General features: G+C 41.2%; 1 non-coding gene across 1 annotated transcript; it reads right to left on the bottom strand.

Moving 5' to 3' along the window:
• Positions 1-4,526: 4,526 nt before the first annotated feature.
• LOC118488728 lies at positions 4,527-4,633 on the bottom strand. The gene has a single exon (XR_004885272.1). It is a non-coding gene; the product is annotated as a small nucleolar RNA R71 (small nucleolar RNA).
• Between the last annotated feature and the right edge of the window lie 2,522 nt (positions 4,634-7,155).

The raw sequence follows: 7,155 nt of genomic DNA, 5'->3' as shown, positions 1-7,155 counted from the left end.
ATGTGTTTAGTAATGGCATCAGATTCCTAATTGATGTAGAAAGTTCTGGTGGCAAGAAAAGCAGCTTCCAGGAGGTTGTCAAGTGTTTTCGCTCGACGATTCCATTCTTGGGTGGTTGGTTTGGCTGTTGTTCTTGTAACTCGAATCCTAGCCCGATATATCCCATTTTAGCTTTACACCAATGTGAACCTTACGCCTTTTTTACTCTCTGATCGAGGTTCTCGGCATTGAAAAATCTTCGTAAACTAAATCACACGTGTATATGTTGACATTTAAGAGATATACAGTCAAGAAAATCAAGAGCAATGGTGATATATATGCGGATTAGAAAGAGAGAGATAGAAAACGAGTTTATGAGATTTGATTCTTTCGAGAGCCCATCTCGAGTTGAATTAATCGTGTGTGAACTTGGACTACTTTAGGTTTAGAGTAATGTATATGTAAAAATACGTATGATAAACCCGAAATGGTGGAACTTTGACTTGAATCTTCTTGATTAAGAGCTTGTGAATCTTGGACCCGGAGAAGGTGGAGAGCGTTGAGACGTGAGTTTAGGAATCGAGGATGTGTGTAATATAAGTATACGAGGATTCTTAAGAATCCAAATTTCTCGCAGAATCTATAAGACTAAATTCAGTTAATCCGATTTTATTATTCTTACGTAGTGCGAAAACGAAACCTGTAGAGTAAAAATTTCGGGGACGAAATTTCCTAAACAGGGGGAGACTGTGACACCCGGCTTTTCAGGCCGTACCGTACAATTGTAACATGTGTTGTGAATAGGTAGCAAGGCTGTAATTGACTGGTTATGATGTTTATATGTGAAATTTAATGTATTGGTAAATTAAATTTTGATAAAAATTATGTTGGCAATGGTAAGATAAACACTTATCGCGTAACGTTTAAAATGCGAAACGAACGTCGGTGACCACCCGATCAATGTTAAAATCCTAAAAATAATCTGTTATGATTGGAATAATAATTCTAATCATATCCGTGTGGAAAAATAATTTAAAACGCTAAGAAACTCTATTTTTCGAGTTTCAGCGCGTACTACGCGATACTGCGCGAATTAAACAAAATACTGTCAACGCAGCCAGTCAAGGCAACTGGTAATTATTAGTAATATTTTTGAGTGATTATTTTTACAGAATGATAAAAATAACTTAAAACGCACTAAAACGGGATTAAAACGCTAGATAAAATACCCGGTATCCAGTAAAATACCTGTTTTTACACTATATTACATATATGTGTGTATATGAGTAGTGTGTATGTACATGAGAGGTAGCGGCTGATTAGAAGGTTCTCTATCCTCTCTCATGACATGTGTGGACATGGGGAAGCCCAAGGTGATGATTAATCCCCCTAAAAGCTTCCATAATCTTTCAAAAACCCAAGAAATCCTTCACCATTTCATTCTCACTCTCTCTCTTGTACATCTCAGCCAAACACCCCTCTAACACACACATTCAAAAATTTTAAACCATTTCCATGAAGAATCAAGAGCTTTCCAAGATGAATTCAAGCTAAAATGGGTGTTTGGAAGTGATTTCAAGCAAGAACAACCTTCATATCATCATCTATTCCCAAAAACCCATCTAAAAATCTTGAAGGTATAAACTTGTTTTTAAATCATGTTCTTGATTTATAGTGATGATGGAGATGTTAGATGGTTTCTCTTGAACTTGGAATAAATCACAAAGCTTGTATTTGACAAAGAATGAGATTTAAATCAAAGAAAAGTGAGTATTTATATGTATGTATATATGGCCGAAAGTTTAAGAGTGTGTGTGTATTTTGTTGTGTTTTGATTTTGTTAAATGATTCTTACTTGATTTGATTTTGAAAGATGGTTACATGCATGTGTGATGTGTGCAATATGCAACATATAAATTACATCAAATGTGACATAAAACTAACCCTTTTTTAGTACTAATGTTGGAAAAAGTGTGCTTTTGTCTTCCTTTTGTATCTTCAGGATTAAATGAGCTCAAATGAATAAAAGAAGCAAAAATGCAGCCAAAACTAACAATAATACAAGAAAAGGAATAAACGTGGCATGCCCGACCTCTCGACAACATCTTCCCAAGCAAAAACAAGAGAACAGAAGGCTGAACACGCCCCGTGCTCATTGAGCACGAGGGCGTGCCCAAGTGTCTGCAGAAAAAAGTTGTAGAAGCTTCTATCACCCACCACGGGGGCGTGCCCAGAGGACACGGGGCCGTGGTCAACGCTAAGATTCGCAGAATCCAAGCAAATCTTGATAGTACAGATACGCTTCTGCACACGGGGCCGTGCCCAGCGGACACGAGGGCGTGGTCAACTAATGCAGACAAACTGCATTTAATGAAGAAAGAGAAGAGGGATGGACACGGGGCCATGCCCAATGGACACGGGGCCGTGTCCGGGCTTCTGTGCAGGCTATAAATAGGGGTGCTTGGCTCACTTGCAACTCATCCCTCGACAAACCACCTCTCTCACACTTCACCCACCCACCACCACCATCACAACCCACATCCACCACCATCATCCATCATCCATTATAGAGTGTGTGTAGTAGTCTCGGGATCCAAGGTTGATAGTAAGAGTTCTTGATAATCAAAGGCCATGTTTGCCTAAGTCTCTTACATCACTTGGTGAAAACAAGCATTTAGTGTAATACTTTTTATTTTTAATCTTTTCACACTTTTCATTTGGTTATGTATTAATGACTTTAATAACTAGTTTCTTATGTTGAAGGTGAAACTTCCTTATCATTTGTCCGTGGTGTCTTGGCGTTATTTTACTGTCTATATAAAATAAAAGATTTACACCATTCATATCTCCACGGTCTATATGGAGATATGTTGGCTACCTGGTCGGGGGTTAAGGGAATGGTTTGGTAAGAGTCTTGCCTTGTTTAGTGTATAAATCCTGCAAGGACCTGGGTCAAGCTTAGTAGGACCTCCTTCAATACCCACTGGTATTGGATGGCAGGGGTTCGAATTTCTTGATCCCCTCATATGTAAACTACTATTAAAACATTAACCCGACTACTTAGGATTGTATCCCTGCTGACTCAAACTACTTAGCCGAGGGTAACGTCACCTTCAAAGAGGGGCCTACCACATTACGCATTAATAACTTAATTAATTATCTTTCAATAATCCAACCCTTTAGGATTGTATCCTTGCTGACTCAAACTACTGGGTTGAGGGTAACGTCACCTTCAAAAGAGGGGCCTACTACTATAACTAAGATAATCTCTTAAAAAGTGCAAAAGTACGGAAATAATCAAAGGTTACACTAAAGGCGAGTCGGATCCAAGTGATTCATCTTGTCTATCTGTTTTTATTTTATTTTTATTTTCAGCATTTTTAGTTTTTATTTTCATGTTCAAACCTTTTTCTAAAATTTTGATTTGATTAGACGTTGAGGATAAACCGGTACTAAAAGCTCTTGTGTCCTTGGACGATCTCGGTATCTTACCAACGCTATACTACGCTCACGATGGGTGCACTTGCCCATATGTGTGTTTAGTGTTAGTAAAATATCATGTTTTATAAATTTAAAACTTGACTAAAGTGTAAAAAGGGATAAAAATATACATAAAAACCTATAACACACGACACGCATCAAGTTTTTGGCGCCGTTGCCGGCGACACAAGGATTTTAAGAAAGTTAGGAATCAACGGCCTAATCTTTTTTTTTTCTTATTTTTCTGTTTTTTATAGGATTTTTCGTAAATTTTTAGTTTCTGCAGAGCTCAGCACGAGCCGTGCCTGGTCGGACACGGGCCGTGCCCAGCATTGTTACTTGCAGTTTTTATTTTCCGAGTTACAGAGAGTTGAGCACAGGGCCGTGTCAGTGCAACACGGGGCCGTGTCGAGCTCCCCAGTAACAGGGATCCGGAAAACAATTACTGTATCTCCGACCACGGGCCGTGTTCATCTGAGCACGGGGCCGTGGTGAAACTTCTGACCAACGTTCTTCTTTGTTTTTATTGCAAGACTTGGAACGCAGGCGCCACATCTGAACTTTGTACGCAGTTTATGAGCTCCAGTTCTAGTAGAGACATAAAAGAACCTCTAGATAAACCCGAACGCTTTCTAAGAAAAAGACTTAAAGCTAAAAACCGAGAGAAAGTTTCTGGGGACCCACTTCCAATGGCGGATCAACGTACCCTCATGGGTTACCTACGGCCCACCGTAGGTAATCTCGGCGCCGCTATCAATGCACCAAATGTCGAGGCCAACAACTTCGAACTTCGGCCGCATTTGATACAAATGCTCCAAAACTCCGCAACTTTCCATGGGCTTGCGGACGAAGATCCCCATCTACATATCACTAACTTCTTGGAGATATGTGATACTTTTTGGATCAATGGAGCATCAAATGACGCCATCCGCCTTCGAATGTTTCCATTCACACTAAAAGACTGAGCTAAGGCTTGGCTTAATACCCTCCCAGTTCGCTCGGTAAACACCTGGGATGAACTAGCCCAAAAGTTTTTATATAAGTATTTCCCCCCTGCTAAAATGGCTAAATTAATGACTGAAATTAATACATACTCACAAGAGGATGGGGAATCCTTATATGAAACTTGGGAAAGGTTCAAGGAGCTACTAAGAAAGTGCCCTCATCATGGTCTTGCGGTATGGCAACAAGTATCCACTTTCTACAATGGGTTGTTGCCACAGACAAGACAAACACTTGACTCTAGCTCCGGGGGACTTTTAGGTAATCATCGCCCAAATGAATTTTATAATCAAATTGAGGAAATTGCTCAAACCAACTTTCAATGGCACACTCCCCGAGGCACAAAATCTATTGCCCCGGGCGCCCATAAGGTTGATGAAAGCACCTCTTTGCAAGCCCAAATCGAGGCCCTTTCTTCAAAAATCAAAAAGTTAGAAATGGCAAAAACGGCCTCGGATATGGCTTGTGAAGGGTGTGGTGGGCCACATGAAAGTTGGAGTTGTATAAAAGAAATGGATAACCAAACAGAAACGGTAAACTACATTGATAATAGACCTAGGCCGTCGGGTCCTCCAACGGGTACCTACAACCAAGGATGGCATAACCACCCTAACCTTGGTTGGAGAGAACCCGGCAACAGTAGTAACCAACAAAATCTAAACCAACGAACAAGCTTTCAACAACCAAGAAACGAGTCACAAAATTTCTCTTAACAACAACAAGGGGGACGAGAGAGGCTTGAAGATACCGTATCTCGCCTCATCTCCGAAGCCGAAAAGAAAAACTCGGATCGATTTCAACAACTGGAATCGAACTTTAGAAATCAACAAGCTAGTATTCAAAATATTGAAAAACAAATAAACCAACTAGCTCAAAATTTCTCCGAGAGACCACAAGGCGCGTTACCAAGCAATACCGAAACCAACCCAAAGGCGCATGTACATCTCATCACGTTGAGAAACCGTACCGTGGGACCCGAGGAGGCTCCGTTACCTCCAGCTGAAAAGAGCCGATCTAGCCAAACCACAACTCCACCGACGCCCCAACAAGAGACGACTCCTCCACCAAATCAAGAGCCCACCAAGAATCCTCCGGTTCCGTACCCCGGTCGGTTAATTCGCCAAAAGACCGATGAGCAATTCACAAAGTTCGTAAACTTACTAAAACAATTGCATGTTAATATTCCATTTGTTGAAGTCCTAACCCAAATGCCTAAATATTCAAAATTTATGAGGGACTTCCTCACTCACAAAAGGAAAATTGAATCATTGCAATTAGTTAATTTAAGCGAGGAATGCTCCGCCTTGCTACTCAACAAACTCCCGCAGAAGAAGATCGATCTTGGAAGCTTCACAATCCCTTGTTCAATTGGGAAATCTCCCATTCGCAATGCACTAGCCGACCTCGGGGCTAGCATCAACCTCATGCCCGCATCAATGTTCGACCGACTCGGCCTAGGGAAAACAAGCCCTACAAAATGAGCATACAACTCGCCAATAGGTCCGTAAATATCCACAAGGTGTCGCTAAAAATCTATTGGTTAAAGTTGGCGAATTTGTCTTCCCATCCGACTTTGTCATACTAGATATGGAGGAAGATACCTGTTAGTGCACTACATCTGTTGATTTCGTCTTGGATCAAGTCTTACACTGGAATGTATAGATTAGGGATCGAATTACGAAAAAATAGGAAATTGTATAGAATTTGGGCTTAGGTTCGCTTATTTGGCCCAATTAACCTTAGGTCTGCTCGAACGGACATGTAACTGGTCCGCTCGAACGGTTAAGTGTCTGGTCCGCTCTTAGGACATGTGTGTGGGTCCGCTCGAGTGGCATGTATCAGGTTCGCTTATTGGGCCTATCCTATAAGCGAACCGAACAGCCTATATATAGCTGCTGTTCGAGCGATCCAGTTAGTAGTTGTTGTGATTTCCACGCCGAAGCTCTGCCGGTGTGACAATTGAGCTATAAGACGTTTCAAATCAATAAAACAAGCAGTTAGGAGAAAGAACAAGCTATATCTACTTGCATTTCTTATTATTCCGCATCTGAAACGCAAGAGACAACCTCTGAACGACTCGTTCGGGTCAGCAAACGATCCTACAAGTGGTATCAGAGCTTGGAAGGAGGTTTTCTGCAGATTATAGCCGGATTTCATCAATTTTTCTCTCTTCTACACCGTCTTTTCTTCGTTCGGAAAGTTTTAACGGTCGGAATCGTCTCAAAATTTCAAGGATTGTATGCATTAGTATAACGACAAACCCTGGAAAGTTTCGTGTCAAAATTCGAAGTTTTAGTGGGTCAAAAATGTGTTCGAATTCAGTTCGCTCGAACGAACAGCGTATGGTCCGCTCGATCGGACATTGATTCGGTCCGCTTATTTGACATTGACTCGGTCCGCTTATTTGACACTGATTCGGTCCGCTTATTTGACATTGATTCGGTCCACTTATTTGGTTTTGATCCGGTCCGCTTATAGGGTTTGGTCCGATTCGCTTATAAGGTCTTGATCCGGCCCGCTCTTAAAGCATTCGAGTGGTTCGCTTATACGGTCACAAGACAGATTCGCTCCAAGTGATTTGGTTGGATCGCTTATTGTACCAGATTCGCTTATCAGTCATTTGTCTTGAAATTTGTGCCATTCGATCATGGATTCCGAGTTCTACAACGCTTTTGCTACATCGACTACTCCAGC

The sequence above is a fragment of the Helianthus annuus genome, chromosome 16 (genome assembly GCF_002127325.2).
Source record: "Helianthus annuus cultivar XRQ/B chromosome 16, HanXRQr2.0-SUNRISE, whole genome shotgun sequence".
In the NCBI taxonomy this organism is placed as follows: domain Eukaryota; kingdom Viridiplantae; phylum Streptophyta; class Magnoliopsida; order Asterales; family Asteraceae; genus Helianthus; species Helianthus annuus.
Note: the sequence above shows the minus strand (reverse complement) of the source record. Positions and strands in the feature narration are given on the sequence as shown.